Raw genomic sequence first — 20044 nt, 5'->3', positions numbered from 1 at the left:
CTTACCACTTGAGCCAACCCCTTATGGTTGGATCAACTAAGTATTAACACTGCAATTGTTAAAGGTTAATCACTTATGCTAGCTAGTAAACCAACATATATAAGATTCAAGATTTGGGTCCCTTTGACTTCCTTGGTTCTTGGATTCCTGTTATTACGTACTTATGTCCTATATTATTGGGCAGGAGGCTGCAAGAAGGAGCTTCCTGCATGACAGGAATTTCCTGTCCTAGTAGAAGACTTACTCGTCCAAAATCAGGAATGGAACCAAAAATTTTTATCAACTGCATGGGGCCAAAGCGTAAATGAAAAATATGTTAAAATAGAGGAGCCAAAGCATGAATAAGCCCCGTGTAACTATTTTTCTCTTTTCAGTTGACGGTGAGCATGAATTCTCATATGCAAAAACAATTTGACATATAATCTCAGCCTCCATATATCAAATAAATCATAAGGACTGATTTTACAATTTTTCAGTTCTTATTATATCGGGAGGTGGAAAAGCAATATTTGTCGTACATCACAAACAAGGATTTGTCTGTCTCCAAGTGTCAGAATATGATTGAAAACCAAGCACATCAAACGCTCGGTTATTCGTCAACCGAATTAAATTACAGTGGGGACAAAAGGACGATGAAGTTTTGCTGACTATTCCTTGCTAGTTTTTGATTTTATTCTTCCGCGAGAAAAACATTCGTCGTAAAATGAATCCTGACCGTACACGTACAAACAAGCTCGTAAATGCTCTCTGTACTGTATATACCATGCATCTTGAGCATTGCCTATAAGTACTGAGCTGATCTTCTCAGCTCTTTCCACACATACTTGCAAGAAATTGGCCATGGCTTCCCTTCTTCAACCAAATACCAGTCGTTATGGGCAAAACCAGAACCAAAAAACTCCACGTTCAGCATCTTTAGAACTGGAAACCATTGATATTGATCCGGTGCCTGCAGGTGACGGGGGAGTAAGCGCCGTTAGAAGTATGTCGGAGGAGGGTGGTGTTTTCCTGACATGGCAAGATTTGTGGGTGACAGTTTCAAACGGAAAGAGTGGTAGCAGATCAATACTTGAGGGTGTGACTGGTTATGCACGACCAGGGGAGGTCTTGGCCATAATGGGTCCTTCTGGTTGTGGCAAGTCTACCCTCCTTGATGCTCTCGCAGGTAAAATTGTCGTTTTTGTTCTAGAATGTTTATTCAACAAAAATCTATGGACAAATGTATATATAACTTGCATGTTATGTTGCAGGGAGATTAGGCTCAAACATAAGGCAGTCGGGGGAAATTCTCATCAATGGCCATAAACAGGCGCTGGCTTTTGGGACATCGGTAAGGAAGAAGAAAAAGAGAGAAAGAAAAAAAATCTTCATTTTATTTTTATTTATATCATCAATTATTCTAAAAGTTTAAGTTTATAAAAAGAGTAATGTTATTTTTTACATCATCTCATACCAGTTGACCAGGTGTATTTGAATTAACTTTAACATGTTAAAAAAGAAAGGAAAACTACTTAAAACACATGATCACGTTAGTCAGTGTAGAATGGGTGTAAAGAGTAACTCTACTATTATAAAAAATAGTGAATTTAATCATTTAATTAATACATCCTCACGCAAAAACTCAAATTATTCCTAAATAAGTGAGACTCAACATGTAAAATATTTAATTGAAATAGAGATAAACTATTCAGTCAGGGTTCAAAGTCAGGAATTATGCTTTTATACCATATATGTTAAATCATTAATTATTTCAAAAGCTTAAGCTTATATAAAATGGTTGATTTAATTATTTGATTAATATTCTAATATTTTAAATAAATAAAGTAACAAATATATTTCTTCAAGAATTGTAGCAAATATCACTAAATCAATTCTTCTTGACAAAAAAACCTTGCTAATTAGTTTAATTTCACCACGGTGGCCATAGGCATACGTAACACAAGATGATACTTTGATGACAACATTAACGGTGAGAGAAGCCGTGCATTACTCAGCTCAGCTCCAACTGCCGGACTCCATGTCCAAGTCAGAGAAGAAGGAGAGAGCCGATTCGACAATAATAGAAATGGGGTTGCAGGATGCCATGAACACAAGAATTGGTGGGTGGGGAGCCAAAGGCATCAGTGGTGGGCAAAAGAGAAGAGTCAGCATCTGCATAGAGATCCTCACACGCCCCAAGCTTCTTTTTCTCGACGAGCCAACGAGCGGACTCGACAGCGCAGCATCATATTATGTGATGAGCAGAATAGCAAGGCTGGATCAAATGGATGGAGTTGGAAGGACCATAATTGCTTCCATCCATCAGCCCAGCAGTGAAGTCTTCCAGCTTTTCCACAATCTTTGCCTTTTGTCGTCCGGGAGAACAGTATATTTTGGTCCTGCTTCTCTAGCCAATGAGGCAAGTATCTCTGCTCTCTCTCTCTCTCTATATATATATGTTAACAACAGTTTTCTAGTGCCAAATGCTGGACCAATTTACATCGGTGGAAAAGAAAGAACGTAAGCAGTAGAGCCTGCCGATAGATGTTGGCGGAGAATAATTCCAATGTTTAAGTCAATATTGCTTGAAAGAGAGATGAATGCACTAAGTATGAGTTTTGAGTTTTGAGCCAAAAGTCCCCTTAACCTTGATTGACCTTCATGTTGTGTTCCGCCCGCCCTAATCCTAGGGTTATTTTCCACGATGGCCTTAGTTTAAGCATCCCACATCCACAAAAGTGGATAAGGATCCTCTCCAATTCACTTCAACTAGAGAGGAATCGGTCAGTACAAACATGAGGACAAAATTATCCTTTTATATTTTTTTGGACAATTTTACTCTCATATTTGTACTCACCGCCTCCTCTCCGGTTCACCTGAACTGAAGAGGATCCAAATGCCCCAAAAGTAGGATTGTATCTGGCATAGTGGGGTTGATGATTATCTAGCTTGGAGCACAATTCACTGCTTATTCGGCCTGATTTCCTGCTACACATGGCACAATGGAACCGGGCCTCGGACTGATTTATGGCTTATCAGATCAGTTCAGTCAGCCTGTCGGCCCAATTCCTAACAATATATGTTTATGTGTACAAAGTATATAAACATTTGGTATTGGAATATGTAAATAAACTTTCCCCTGTTTCAATTTAATGTAGTTTTTCGCTTCCAATGGCTTTCCCTGCCCGACTCTCCAAAATCCATCCGATCACTTCTTGAAGACCATAAACAAGGATTTTGATAAGGTAAGGGAAATTTCAGAATATTTTCAGTCTTATTGAAGTTCTGATCTCGTATGGGAATATGTTAAGTAGCATGTTGATATGATATCTCTAGAAAACAATCTCCTTAGAAATCTAAGAAATTCTTCTTTTTTTTATTTGAATTACTTGCAGGATCTTGAGCAAGGTGTAGATGGAAGAACACCCACAGAGGAAGCAATTGTCACTCTTACAAAGTCATATAAATCCTCTGAGGCGTACCAACAAGTTGGAAGACAAGTAGCTGAATTATGTAAACAAGTAATAATTAAGCTGCATGCAATTAATTTTATAGCTTAATTTCTTTCCACAGATAAAGATAAAAAGAAATTAAAGACTGAAATTGACGTCTCGGTTTCAGGATTGTGGAGCAGTACTGGAGAAAAAGAAGAGAAGGCACGCAGGCTTTATAACTCAGTGTCTGGTTCTTACAAGAAGGTCTTTCGTGAACATGTATCGTGATCTAGGCTACTACTAGCTGCGCCTAGCTATCTATGTCACATTGGCTTTAGGCCTCGCTACCATCTTTTACGATCTTGGTTCTACTTATGGATCAATTCAGGTGAGATATTTCTTATCCAGGACAAAAATATATATTTGGATAGCAAGTTGTGTTCACGTGTTAGGATCGGATCGTGTCGGAGGATAGATATAAGACTATACAAATCAACCCTAATCTTATCCATTTAATTAAACGAGTTAGATCTGTCAACCCTAATCTACTAATTTCGTGTTGGGTTTATGTTGGGTTCACGAGTAGTATTAATAATTGTTAACCCTTATGCCACATGTTGAGTTTACGTACATCGTATCGAGGCATGGATACAAAATTATATGGATCAACCATAATCTAACCCAACCCATTTAATTAAATGAGTTAAACTCCTTAACCCTAACCCATTAATTTTATGTTGACTTCATATCAAGTTTGTGGGTCGTGTAAAAAATTGTGACCCCACTTATACACATGTGGCATAGAGGCCGGATTCGATCAGTATGTACAGATTGGGATCACTATGGTGTGTTTGAGTGTTGAATTTTTGAAATCAGAATTGAATTTTTATTTTGTTTGCGAGTTTCGAGGTTTGACTTTTTAAAAAAAAAAGTTGAATAAAATATGATTTGTTTAGAAAAAATTGAATAAAATATGATTTATTTTTTCAAATAGTTGAATCAAAATCATATTTTGTTTCCAAAATTCATTTGCCAAACACATAAAAAGCTAAATTAATCATTATACGTTTTTATTTTTTCAGGCAAGAGGTTCACTGCTCATGTTTGTAGCTACATTCCTAACTTTCATGACCATTGGTGGATTCCCTTCTTTCGTGGAGGACATGAAGGTTTGTTGTGTTTTACTCATCGTTGAACCATTAATCAATTTTAAGCACATAGATTTTATCCAAGAATTTATGGGAAATTTCACTTACTTTCAAACTGTCAAAAGTTTTGCAATTATATTCTTGAATTATTAAGTTTCAGGTCCTTTCAAATTTACACATCTGTTTATTTTCTGTTAAATTCTAACCGAGGATGCCAGAATGCCAAAACATCCCCCTTCTTAATTTTTTTTTTTTTTAAATAAAAATAAAAAAACTCATTTGATAACCCATGGCCAGGTCCGTTTTTTTTTTTTTTTTTTTTTTTTTTTTTTTTTTTTTTTTTTTTTTGCCAAATTTGTATTTTTATAAGTTACATAAGAATATGAAAGGCATTTCACTTGTTAGCCATTTGACTTAATGCAAACCTCTTACGGTAGGATTGAAATTAAAATAGTCTGAATTATGGAAAACCAACATCGAAAATTTCAGTATACGAGGTTATGATTGTAAATCCCTTGGCAGTTCGGAAGTGTCTTATTCTCAATATATGCACACTTATGAGCAGTTGATTTAATCATATCATTGTATTTTGTACATATTTTTCTGAGCGCATATCATTATCAATTGTTACCAATGTTTTCTATTCTCTCAAATATCCAGGAATTTGAACGAGAAAGATTAAATGGGCATTATGGGACAATTACATATGTAATCAGCAACACATTTTCTGCTGTTCCATACTTGTTATTGATTTCATTGATTCCCGGAGCAATTGCTTATTACCTTCCTGGACTTCACAAAGGAGCTGAACACTTCATATACTTTGTTGCCGTGCTATTTGTTTGCATGATGCTGGTGGAGAGCCTGATGATGATTGTTGCAAGCCTCGTGCCTAATTTTCTAATGGGTATAATAACGGGTGCCGGAATCCAAGGGCTCATGCTTTTAACCGGTGGATTCTTCCGATTGCCAAACGATATGCCCAAGCCAGTTTGGAAATATCCATTCTACTACATTGCTTTCCACAAGTATGCCTACCAAGGGATGTACAAGAACGAGTTTGAAGGGCTAACCTTTCCGGGCAACCCCGTCAGAGGGCCACGCATAGTTACCGGTGAAGAAATTTTGAGGGATACGTGGGAAATGGAAAGGGGTTACTCTAAGTGGGTGGATCTTGCTATCTTGTTGGGAATGGTAGTTTTGTATCGAATTTTGTTTCTGGTTATCATTAAGAGCAATGAGAAGATCATGCCTGCTTTAAGAGCTTTCTTGTCGGTGCCTCCGAAGCAAACAGCAACGGTCATGATAAATCCCTCTGCTACACCTTTACATAGGGAGAATTTGTAGAAGAATGCATTGATGAAAGGGTAATAATATTAGCAAATAATGTTGAGGAGATCGATGCAACTCAATATTAGAGAATATATAGTGTAAATTTGGTTAGCAAGTGTAATATTAGAAAACAATGTATTTTGACTACTTAAATAAGAATATGGGGGTCATCACACTATAACGATGATGGATATTCTTATACTCTTTAATCTTTATGAATGGTGAAAACTTCTGTAAAGGTTATCAAGTTTGAGGAGATGCAACTCTTCAGGAGGGAAACAACTTGGCACAAGGTTGTATCCCTTCATTAACAGTAGCATCAAATCCTATAAAAATGTAATATATGGGAGGCATTAATTTAACTCGTTTGGATATGCAATTTTTCGTGTTCCTTTTTATTGTTTTTAAGATTGTGAATACGGTGAAAAAAAAAAGTTTAAAAAAAAAACAGAAAAAATTGAAGAAACATGTTTGGCAATGTGAATTAAATTGAATATAATTCATGGATTCTCTCCTCGGTTCAATATACGTGTAGTTTCTTAGTATTCTTCTCTTCCTTTCTCCCAGGTTCTTCATTATAGATATCTTCTGTAACACTCAAGGAGTTTACTAGGTGAACTAATAATACTTTATTATGAATAATAGTTTTAAGTAGAATTAAATATATTTTGAAAGTATATTTGATGTCTAATTTTATTTCATCAGTTTGAATTAAAAGTGGACACTTTAAAGTAGGCATTGATACACATTACGGATAGTTTAACTTTAAGATCTTAATGCTTTGATTTAAAATATATTAATAAAATTAAAATAGTGAGAAATTTGTATGTAAAATTAATTTAAAAATAAAACAATAAGAAAATTTTAAGATAGGTTGAAAGTAAGTAGCTTTTTGTAAAAAATAAATAAATAATAAAATAGCATAAGAGAAAGGTAAGACCTGTACGTGACTCAAAGAAGAAGAAAAGAAAATCAAAAGATGAGAAGAGGAAAGAATCTGACGAAGTGGGGAGTTTGTTTCAAAAGAAAAATAAATAAATAAAAAAATCCAAACAAAGTTTGGAGGACTTTTCAAAGAGAAGAAATGAGAGTGTTGACAGTGGAAATTTTAAAGTATAGGAGGGGTATTTTCGGATTTTTGGGCTAAAAGGGTAACGTGCCATGTACCTGACCCAATTTCTGTTAGAATTGACGGTATAAATGAACAGACGAAGCCAAAAAATTAGAAAGTGGTAGTTTGGGGGGCCAGAATCTAAGCATTGGTAGTTTGGAGGGCTATCTGGAGAAAGGGTGGTAGTTTGGAGAGCTAAAATATATTTAACCCTATAAAATATAAATTACCACATAATCCTATCCTTAGTTAAACTTACAACTAGGATGCCATTTGTCAAAATTGTGGCACAAACGTTGCTCATCCTAAAAAGAAAAGCTAAGACTTCAAATCACAGAATATATGGGCTCTTACAAGAATTATTTAATGCCATTACGAAACTAATCGTATCATCCAAAACACATATAGCTCTAGACATGATATGCAGACTCATACTCATCAGTTGATGAGCAGGTTCTGGATTAAAACGAAAAGGCTTGATTAACATACAAATAAGCATAGCTTCTATTACTTTGATTACTTCTAGTAAAAATCAATTGACATATGCAAAAGGAGTTCTCTCAAGCATAGGTGAGACTCTCAGATGCGGGATCTTGCTTTCTGTGAGAGTCCATTTCAATCTATTCTCTGAAGTTTTGTCTTCTTTGTCAATTTCAGAGGCAGGTTCTCTCATCTCCTCAATGGATGCCAAACTTGTCACTACTATAGCTCGTTTCTTGGTTGTTGTACAACTATGGTCATCAACCTATTCATGGCAACACTACAAAAATAACTGCAATTTGCCGCGTGTCTACAGTAGGGGTCACTGTAGCCACGCGTCAAAATAGCCACATGTATACATGAGGACGTGGCTATTTGTGGATCGGTCACATATAGACACGTGTATTAATACACGTGCCCACTTGGACACGTGTATTAAATACACGCGTCCATGGATATGTGTATTAATACACGCGTCCATATGGACACGTATATTATTTACACGCGTCCAAGTGGACACATGTATTAATACACGTGTCCAAATAGACCCGCGTATTTAATGCACGCGTCAGTTTTGGCACGTGTATTTAATACACGTGTCCAACTGTTTTTATCAAATATATATTAATTAAAAAAATGTAATTAAGGTTTTGTATATGGACGCGCGTCCATTTGGCCACGTGTATTTATTACACGTGTCCAAGTGGACACGTGTATAAAATACACGTGGCCAACTGTTTTTAATCAAATATATATTAAAAAAAAAAAACGTAATTAAGGTTTTGTACACTATGCATAATAATATTTCTATATACATGCATAATGACTCATTTTATACAATATGCATATAAATCATCGTATTTAGGTTTTTTTTGGAAAAAAAAAAAAGAGAAAAAAAAAATTTAGTTTTTTAATTATATACATGCATAATGATGCGTACATATTTAGGGTGTACGTGTTTAGTTCCTTATATATGGTATACTTATAAGTAAACCGTAACCTTAATTAAGGTTAGCGTTTACATTTATAGACGTATTACAAATGAGTTTTGTCTTATTTTATACTTTAGCAATTTAGTACTAATTTGCATATTGTACTATATATGTATACCATATATTACTATATATATATATATACACACACAATACTATATATATATATATACATAAAAAAGTTGAAAAACTTATAATTAAGACTATATACATGTATGCATAATATATGCATGCATGTAAACGGTTTAGAAACTATATACATTTATAATGACTTGTGTGTACCCAAATTTACCTTAAGGTTTATGGCTATATATAGTAAATGCACTTATTTTTAGGGTTCCCTCCTATATATAAATAGTATACTTATGGTTTAGTCCCTTATATAGTACATACACTTAGGGTTAGAGTTTATGATTTAGTCCCTTATATAGTACATACACTTAGGGTTAGGGTTTATGGCTATATATAGTATATTCACTTAAGGTTAGGGTTTATAATTATATATAGTATATACACTTATGGTTAGGGTTTATAGATATATATAGTATATACACTTAGGGTTAGGGTTTATGGCTATATATAGTACATACACTTAGGGTTAGGGTTTATGGCTATATATAGAACATACACTTAGGATTAGAGTTTATGGCTATATATAGTACATACACTTAGGGTTAGGGTTCATGGCTATATATAGTACTTAGGATTAGAGTTTATGGCTATATATAGTACATACACTTAGAGTTAGGGTTTATGGCTATATATAGTATATACACATAGAATCAGGGTTTATGGCTATATATCATACATACACTTAGGGCTAGAGTTTATAATTTAATTGATTTTACATTTTATGAATAATAATGTCAATATATTTTTCACGTGTCATTATTATACACTTTTAAATATAACATTAAATCCTAGATTGATTATAATTAGATTGTTCGGATATTATAGAAATTAGAATGAATTTGGCATAGGTGCTGTAAAAAAAAAATACAGTACTCTAATTTTGTATGAGGAAGATTGTGATATTAAATCTAAACAGTTGGAAAAATGAAAAAAAATATATTCATGTTTATCTTATAGTTTTTTTACGGCATCTAAGTCGAGGTTTATTCAATCAAGTTAAAGAGAAAATCTCCTCAAACAATTAAAAAATTAAAAATTAAAAAGCTAAAGTGTTGATTTCTCTCATTTTTTAAAGAGAAATATTTAATTTCATTCTCTTACACATCTCTTATCCATGTTTGTACAAGAAATATGTATATCGATCATTGAATTTATGGTACTATATGTGGGTTTTATAAATACAATATTAAATTTCCAAAAAAAAAAGGGAATAAAAATGATATATATATATATATATATATAGCCATATACACTTAGGGTTAGGGTTTATGGCTATATATAGTACATATACTTAGGGTTATGATTTATAGCTATATATATAGTACATACACTTAGGGTTATGGTTTATAGCTATATATATATAGTATATACTTTTAGGGTTAGGGTTAGGGTATATGGCTATATATAGTACGTACACTTAGGATTATGGTTTATCGTTATATATAGTATATGCACTTGGGGTTAGGGTTTAATTTTATGGTTGGGTTTTAGTTTTAATTTAGGGTTTAATATAGTATATATACTTAGTGTTAGGGTTTAATTTTAGGGTTAAGGTTTAGTTTTAATTTATAGTTTACAGTTTAGTTTTAGAGCTTAGGGTTTAGCTATATGTACAGTACATACACTTAGGGCTGCATGGGTTTGTATTTTTGTTTACGTGATTAAATTATATAAATATATATATAATTATAATATAATTTTTTTATTAAATACAAATGCTACAATGGGCGACATGTAAATACACGTCGCCCATTGGGGACGTGGCATAATACCACGTCCCTTATTGGACACGTGTACTTAGTACACTTGTCCAATTGTTTGGCCAGGACAGCTGTGCGGGAGTTCTCCCGCGCGCCACCTGGCCAGATAAATTGAATTATATATATATATATATAAATTATTTAAAATTCAAATAATATATTATTTTATAAAATATATATATATTTTCGAAATGGGTAGCTTCCATTTTCGAGTTTTCTCTCTCTCTCTCTCTCTCTCTCTCTCCCTCTCCGTCACAGCCGCACCGACTAGCTCCCCGGCCACCGCGCGTCCGCCCTTCCTGCCGGTGACATGCCCTCTCTCCAGCTCTCTCTACTCGGTTCTCACTCTCTCTTGCTAATATCTCGCTCTATCTCTCTCTCTACCTATCTAAACTCTGGTCGGCCAGCACTTAGGGTAAGGGTTCAGTACCCTCTCCGGCCCTTTTTTTTTCTCTCTCTCTCTACCTCTCTCTCTCTCTCTCTCTCTCTCTCTCTCTCTCTCTCTCTCTCTCTCTCTCTCTCCCTCTCTGTAATGTAACATTTGGTTTTGTTTTTTTTGTTTTTAATTTTTTCTGTTAGTTTTAATTTTTTCCTCCCAAAAAATGCAGGTACAAAAAATACAAGAACCATACATTACACCACAGAGTACAGGATTGTGAGTAATTTTCAAATTTTGTTTCCTTCATTTTTTGACTATAATAAATTTCATACATTTTACTGTATTTGTTTAGATATTTTTCCTAATTGTTTATCATTCCAGTATTACTATTTATTGTTAGGTTTGTTTATATATTGTTGTGTCATTTTTTTGGTTTTGCTGTGGTTGGTTATTATGCATGGAAATATGCATGCGTACAGTTTTATGTTTTTTGGTGATATATTTTACCATTTACAAATTTGTGTTATTATTATCATTCTTGACAATTATCATATTTTGGTTTTTGGCAATTCTAAAAAACCGAAATATGGAAAAATGAATTCTAAAAATGGTCCTCATATACAAAATCACTTTTTAAAATAAAATTATGGAATTGTTTAAAATAAAATTGAAACAAGTATATCGTACTATTTCAACATTTTTGGCTATAGAGGGAAAAATAAAATTGAAACAATCCTTTTTGGTAATTTCTTACAAAAACCATTTTAGAACAAACTCCATATCATTTTATAATAAAATGACCGTATCCGACAATTTCAACCAAAATTAAAATCAATAATTAATGAAAAAAAAAAACCCTTAAAAAAAAAAACACAAAAACCTTAACCCTAAACCCTTCAAGAAAAAAAATTGAAACTCTAAACCCCTAAAAAAAACAAACGCCCTAACCATAAACCCTAAATCCTAAACCATTTCCAAAAAGCAAAACCCTAACCCTAAAGCCCAAACCCTACAACAAAACAAAAATTCTAACCCTAACCCTAAACACTAAATCCTAAAACCATAACCGTAAAACCCTAACCCTAAGCCCTAAACCCTAAACAATAAACCCTTTTTTAAAAAAAAAAAAAAATCCTAAACCCAATTTTTTTTAAAAAATAAAAATAAAAACCTTAAACCCTTAAAACAAAATAAAAACCCTAGCCCTAAAAAAAAAGACAAAAACTCTAAACCCTTAAGAAAAAACTAAAACTCTAACCCTAAAAACAAAACAAAAACTCTAAAGCCTTAAGAAAAAAACTAAACCCTAACCCCTAAACCCTTAATTAAAAAAATCAAAAACTCTAAACCCTTAAGGAAAAACTAAAACCCTAACCCTAAACCCTAAAAAAAACCAAAAAACCCTAAACCCTAAAAAAAAACCCTATAACCGTAAAACCCTAACCCTAAGCCCTAAACAATAAACCCTTTTTTTTAAAAAAAAAAAAAACACCCTAAACCCTTTTTTAAAAAAAATAAAAAATAAAAAAAATAAAAAAAAATTAAACCCTTAAAACAAAACAAAAACCCTAACCCTAAAAAAAAGACAAAAACTCTAAACCCTTAAGAAAAAACTAAAACCCTAACCCTAAAAACAAAACAAAAACTCTAAACCCTTAATAAAAAACTAAAACCCTAACCCTAAAAACAAAACAAAAACTCTAAATCCTTAAGAAAAAAACTAAACCTTAACCCTAAACCTTAAACCGTAAACCCAAAACCCTAAAACAAATCCCTAACCCTAAAAAAAAAAACAAAAACTCTAAACCCTTAAGAAAAAAAACTAAACCTTAACCCTAAACCTTAAACCGTAAACCATAAACCCTAAAAAAAAACCCTAAACCCTTAATTAAAAAAATCAAAACCTCTAAACCCTTAAGGAAAAACCAAAACCCTAACCCTAAACCCTAAAAAAAACCAAAAAACCCTTAACCCTAAAAAAAAAACCCAAAAACTATGAACCCTGAAAAAAAGAAAAACAAAAATCCTAAACCCTTTCTAAAAAAAAAAACAAAAAAACAAAAAAAAAAAACCGTAAACCCTTTTTTTTTTTAAAAAAAAAAAAAAAGAAAAAAAGAAAAAAAGAAAAAAAAACCTTAACCCTTAAAAAAACTAAAACCCTAACCCTAAACCCTAAACCCTTAAGAAATAACTAAAACCCTTACCCTAAACCCTAAACACTAAACCCTTAAAAAAAAACCCTAAACTCTAACCCTAAACCATTCAAAAAAGAAAAATAAGAAAATAAACCCTAAACCCTTAAAAACAAACAAAAACCCTAACCATAAACCTTAAACCCTAAACCCTTAAAAGAAAAAAAATAAAACCATAACCCTAAACCCTAAACCCTAAAACCATAACCATAAAATTGTAACCCAAGTTCATTATTTTTTACAAGTTTATACTGTAAGAAATTTGATTTGTCTCGGTCTCTTAACCATATACAGAGAAATATGGACAAGCCTGCGATGTCAGCACGTAGGGGTACGACACAGTATAATGACGGGTGTAGGGCGTTTGTGGCATTTGCCGTTAGAAACTGTACAACTGTCGATGGCAAAATTTACTGCCCATGCAAGAATTGTCGAAATAACCAGCGTCACACTCCAGATTACGTTCTTGCCCACCTAACAGTAGGTAAGGAGATGACTCCGGGATACAATTTGTGGTATATGCACGGTGAGACCACGATCGGGTCTGCTATTCGTGGTGGATGTTCGAGTTATCCCAGTGGCACAAATTCGGCTGCCGGTGACACTGAACAGGGTGAATTCATAGAACAGGGGGGGGACCCTAGAACAGGGTGGTGACATGCGCGCCTTGTTGCGTGACGCCTTCGGTGTGCACGATGTTGCTGACGACGTCAGTATGGATTTGGGGGGAGTTGACGAAGGAACCTCTTGCGGGGACGCATTGAAGTACCAAGAGTTGTTACAGACTGCCGAGAAGCCACTTCACCTTGGTACCAAGCATAGTAAATTGAGTGCTACTGTACACATGTACAATTTGAAGTGCGTTGGAGGTATTAGTAACAAAATTTTTTCAGACATTCTCGAGTTTATCAATCAGCTGTTGCTTCCTTGCGATGAGACATTGCCAGTTAATACGTATGAGGCGAAGAAGTTCCTAAGTTCCATGGGTTTAGGGTATGAGAAGATTCCGGCGTGCCGTAATGACTGTATGTTATTTTGGAAAGACAATAAAGACTTAAATTCATGTACCATATATGGAGAAGCTAAGTGGAGGGATGATACACATATAGGTGAGGATGGTGAGGTCATATCATCGAGGAAAAAACGTCCGGTAAAGATGTTGAGGTGGTTTCCACTCATCGCACGGTTACAGAGGTTATTCATGTCTGAGCATACTGCGCCCTATATGAGATGGCATGCAGAAGGCCGCACTAAGGATGGTGTATTGAGGCACCCGGCTGACGGTGAGGCATGGAAATCATTTGACATTTTACATCCAGATTTTATGGCAGACAGTAGGAACGTCCGGCTTGGTTTGACAGCAGATGGATTTAATTCTTTTGGAAACATGAGCACATCCCACAGTATATGGCCCGTAATGCTTGTGTCGTACAATTTGCCTCCTTGGATATGCATTAAATATACGTCGTTCATCCTGTCACTGGTTAACCCCGGACCGAGCTCACCTGGTATGGATATTGATGTCTACCTTCAACCATTGATTGATGAGTTGCTGGAACTGTGAAATGTAGGGGTATGAACATTTGATGCTTCAAAGATGGAAAATTTTAATATGCGAGCTTAGTTGATGTGGACAATAAATGACTTGCCAGCGTATGCAGATTTATCTGGTTGGCCTAACAGGGGTGTGAAGGCAAATCTTTGTTGTATGCAATCGAGACGTTCTAAATATTTAAAGAACGGATGTAAATTTTGCTATATGGGGTACATGAGATACTTGCCAACTGAACATCTGTGGCGGCTTAACAGAAGAACATTTGACAGTACTGAAGAATTTGACAGCGTGCCAAATGTGCCATACGGAGACGAGATCCTCCAACAGTTAGACGAAGTTGCGTTTGGGGATGAGAACGCGGGTGAGAAACGAAAGAAGAAACGGAAGAAGCGGAAGATGGGTGCAGCAAGTTCCGATGATGTTATGTGGAAAAAGAAAAGTATTTTTTTTAGATTGCCGTACTGGAAAGACAATTTGCTTCGGCACAATCTTGATGTCATGCACATAGAAAAAAATGTCATGGATAATATACTTTGCACTATTTTGGATATCAAAGGGAAAACAAAGGACAACCTGGCAACTCGCCTGGACTTGCAGGAAATGGGGTTGAGACCTAAGTTGCATCCGTTCATAGCCACAAATGGTAAGACATATATGTCCGCTACCTGTCACATGATGTCTAGGGAGGACAAAGAAAGTTTTTTGAAGGTTCTTCGAAATGTGAGGGTCCTGGACGGATACGCCTCGAACATTTTACGGTGTGTTCGGCTCAAGGACTGTACAATTTCGAGGTTGAAGAGCCATGATAGCCACATACTGATGCAACAGCTTCTCCCAATTGCCTTGCGTCAGTCACTGCCAGATAAACTGGTTAGACCTCTTGTGGAGATTTCTGCATTTTTCAGAGGCATATGCTCAACCAAGCTAACACAAGAAGAGATGGACCGATTGTAGGGTGACGTCTGTATCACTTTGTGCAAGCTAGAACAAGTATTTCCTCCAGGGTTTTTTACCAGCATGGTCCACTTGGTCGTGCATCTTGTGCACGAGTATAGACTCGGCAGACCCGTGCAGTATAGGTGGATGTACCCGGCAGAGAGGTAAAATTCCGCATAATATATATATATATATATATATATTGATTTAATTGGTTTCATAAACGGGGACAATTTCTTGTCGTGTATATGTGTACACCAGGAGTCTTGGGGGTTTCAAGTCTAATATGCGCAATAAAGCGGCTCCTGAGGGGTGCATTGCAGAGGGGTACATAGCGACCGAGCTGGTAACGTTCTGTTCAAGGTATCTGGATAACGCACTAACATTCCACAACAGACCTCAGAGAAATCTTGATGGATCGAAGGGGGCGGGCACGCGACTTACCCTGAACCGGTTGACAATGCACCAGATTCATCGCTATATTGTGTTCAACTCTGAAGAGTTTCACAATTTACGGATGTAAGTAGTGTTTATATATTTAACAGAATTCGAATAAAATTATTAATAACAATTATTACATAACTGTATACGCTGAATGTTGGATGCACAAAGACGCGCTTAGGCGATCATACACTAGGGGTCGCATTATGGAGGCTCTTATTGAAGCACAACATCATGAGCAGTTCTGCGAATGGTACCGTGCATATGTAAGGGAATAGTGGTAATTTAGAAATTGGCAAAATTTATGCGTGTTCATTTTTATTATTCGTAATTATAACATAAGTCGATGGCCTGGACAATCAACGTAGAGAGGAATTGGGCCACAAATTGCTTATGCGTTATAGAGGGCTAAAGGAGATAGCAGTCAAGTACAACAGGTACATGGTAAATGGAAAACTGTTCCGCACGCTTGCCCATGAAGTGGGAAGGAGGACTCAGAACAGCAGCATATGTGTTCCAACTGTTGAAGGCGAAACCTACTACGGGCAGTTAACCGATATAATTGAGGTCGAGTACTATGACAGGACTACGTACGTCCTATTTAAGTACAATTGGGCAGACCCCACGATGGACAGAGGAATCAAAATAGACAAGTATGGACTAATGTTTGTCAACTTCAATCACCTCGTCCACAGGGGAGAACTGATTAATGACGAGCCGTATGTGTTTACATCTCAGGTAGATCAAGTATTTTACGTTGAAGATGGAAGGAACCCAAATTGGGTTTGTGCAGTGAGGACTAAACCGCGCAACGTGTACGACGTTGGTCAGGGGGAAGGGAGTAATGAGGCAGGTACAACCTATCACGAGTGCGTACCGCTCGTACTAGCCACTGATAACCTACCCGATATGAATGATGAATTCGAGTACGACAGGCCCGACATTTTTTTCGATTGAAGCTCTCGTTATACAATGATTGATATATTTATTGTTGGTACAATTCGCTTGAACTTAATATACTTTTTAAATTTTTATAAATTTCATTGTATAATTTGCATATTCATTAGTACTATATAGAAAACCAATTTTAATTAATTTGTCTACATTTGCTAACAGGTATCGATGGACCAGAGACCCCCTCCTTGTGCACATCGGGCACCACGCCTACCCGTGCCCCCACGACCACGTCCACATATCTGGTGCCACTATATACTGCGGCGTGGCCACACCACCCTGATGCCGCTTATAGACCATTGCCGCTGGGTACGGCCGAGATGACTATGTCACATCACGAGCAGACCAGCACAGCTGGATAGCCCCCCACCTTTTCTTCTCTCTTCCTTCCCTTTTTCTCTCTCACTCGCTAGAATCTCACCCACAAGGCCACAAGGTTACACCCAGTGAGCCAAAAAGCTGGAATCTTGTCGGAACTCGAGTCTCGTTAAGTCCCTGGGATCTCGCTGGGAAAGTTGTTCCTAGAGAGGTTCAAATGCTGGAGATCGTGATTTGAGAGAGGATCGTGGAATCTCGCCGACCACCCCATCGTAGGTCCGAGACCCGGCCAAGCGTGGGTTTCTAGCTTGATCCGATCAAAGATCCAGTCCAGCAGACCGGTGAGAGGGGGGAAAGAGAGAGTGTTGTTGTACAAATATCTACCTAAATAAATAGGCAAATACTTGTACGTTTTACTCGCAAGTGCACAAGATCAAAACAATAATATAGCAGGCAAATACGAGATCATTCCCACGAGGATTGGTATAAATTGTATTTAAAGAGAAATTCCTAAAAGCGATATGTTGAATAAGACGGTATAAAAGATTGAATTAAAAATACTATGAAGAAAAGGTAGGGCTTCGATATCCACCGCTAATCATACTCAAATAAGATTCGCAATATGCACAATACTACAATCATAACATGATGCTTAATGTTTACCAGCCACAAGGGAATGGTATCTTCTCCTAAAGCTATTGATTTCCCTAAGCAACGAGTTATGCATGGTATCTACTCTAACTCTTTTCTTCCTTGAAGGATTTAGCATGGTATCTACTAAGTTGTTCTTCAAGGAAGCATAAATCTATGGAAATCGGTAAACACACTTAGATTGGAATATGGTATCTATTCCAGTTGTCTTTATGTTGATTAATCCAAGAACCTGTGTCGGGGTTCTTTCGTTACTCTATTATGCCCAGGACTCGATCATCCAAATTGACATAAATAACAAATCCATATCACAAGAATATGCTAGCTAAACATAAACATGCGAGGAATTCAAGAAACTAGAATTAATCAAGTTAAGCATCAATATACAAATTGTAGCAAAGCAAATTGAAAGACTTAAAGAGACATGATTAGGGCTTCAATCGAGCCCTAACTAAAGTATTAGTTACAACTAATATAAACTAAAATTATATACATACAGAAAATAAATAAAGGAAGAAATAAAATAAAAACTAAAAAGAACCTCCTTCTTGATGTAGCCTTTGATTCTTCCTCAAAACTTGTGTGTGTTTCTACAAAGGCTAGAGGCCTATTTATAGGGATTAGAGAAGCTTTAGAAGCTCTAGAATTCCTATTACAATTCTAAGTAGGTTTTCTAGTCCAAAAAGAATAATTACAAGTCTTCTCCTTTTCTAAAATTTCTATCCAAGTAGGAAAATGATTCCAAAATTCGTACAGATTTGCGGTCTTTTATTGCGGGGAAATTTTGGCATGGTAAACATCTGAATTAGGAAAAATATATTTCTGACATATTTGTTGCCTTTCTTATTAGCTTTCCAACGCCATAAATTTTGTTGCAATCTGATACTTGAACCGAAAGTTATGATTAAATTACTGAGACGTGCTCATTTTGGATTCTTTCAAAAAATAACGAATTTTTGCCAACATCTCTTTCCTTAAATTCAAAATTGATTTGGAATTGAATCTATCCAAAAGTGAGTTTGCCGACTTCGTTATAATCTTGGAATTTGATTGATTTTCTTCCAAAACCTGTAAAATACAAGAAAACACAAAAACAACACAAAACATCAAACTATAACAAAACTAAGAGCTTAACATATGTAAATTAAGGGGATTGAATGTGTAACATTCAGCACTTATCAAGTGTCGGCCGGTGAGAGGGGGAAGAGTGTTTCTTTTTTCTTTTTCTTTTTTTTTTTTTTTTTTTAAAAATTGAGTTTAAATGAATTTTTTAATTAATAAAATGCCACATCACATGCCATGTCAGCTTGTAAACTTGTCTTTGTAAAAGATTGTAAGTACCTTTAGCATTTTCTTACACATAATGGACGATTGATTTGTTTATACTTGTTGAGCCTTGAACTCATTCTTCCTCTTGTAAAATTGTAAATTTTACAAATGTCATTGAAGAGGTCAATGAGGACCTCTAAGTGAACCTTAATTTATACCCTTGAGGTTCGTAGGAGGCCTAAGCTTCGGGATGGGCTAACTTTTGTGAAGTAGCCATATAGAGTTATGAATGCCTTATTCAGTTATTTATATATGTGATGTTTATTCAGTTAGAGCCCTGGTGTACTTTGTGATCTATTTATAATTGAGTGAGTTTGTGTTTTTTTTTTTTTTTTTTTTTTTTTTTTTTTTTTTTAAAACAAAAGATACATGAAATATTATGTTGCGAGATAGATTATTCCAGTCTTTAGCTTAATATAAAAGTCGGGACATTACAATTGGTCCGATAAAATATAGGATGGGCCATAGGCCCTCCACGATATATATGGACCATCGGTCAACCAAATATGCGGTCATTGGTAAAGATCTTATAGCCTTTTTTTGTCGACATTTTTGCCTAAAATTGTGGTCCGATTTGAACTAGCCTTGTCCAACGAATGGGTCGTGCCATGTGGCCTAAGAGCAAAAAACTTGGTACAAAACACTACTCATTTCTAATATGTGCTGAAATGAATTGAGGAATTAACCACCAAACGTGGGAGCAAGTACTACAAGTGGGAGCATATATATCATAGTCTCTTGATGACTTTTGTTCGTAAGTGTAGGTTTCGGATTTGGACAGATTAGTCCTTCATCTCATTGTGAAGGATATGAGAATGGGTTTAGGGAAGGAGCAACAAGGGAAAGTTGAAGAAATATGTAAGCCAAAGACTTAATCGGAAACTCAAAGTACGTATTAAGATATACTATATACTTGGTGAA

At 35.5% G+C, this 20044-nt stretch overlaps 1 pseudogene; it reads left to right on the top strand.

Annotated features, from left to right (window-relative positions):
* Window positions 1–808: 808 nt before the first annotated feature.
* Window positions 809–6094, top strand: LOC133882139 (ABC transporter G family member 1-like; annotated as a pseudogene).
* Window positions 6095–20044: the final 13950 nt, after the last annotated feature.

This window comes from Alnus glutinosa, chromosome 11 (assembly GCF_958979055.1).
Source record: "Alnus glutinosa chromosome 11, dhAlnGlut1.1, whole genome shotgun sequence".
In the NCBI taxonomy this organism is placed as follows: Eukaryota; Viridiplantae; Streptophyta; class Magnoliopsida; order Fagales; family Betulaceae; genus Alnus; species Alnus glutinosa.
The sequence above is the reverse complement of the archived record's forward strand: the minus strand, read 5'-3'. Positions and strand labels throughout refer to the sequence as shown.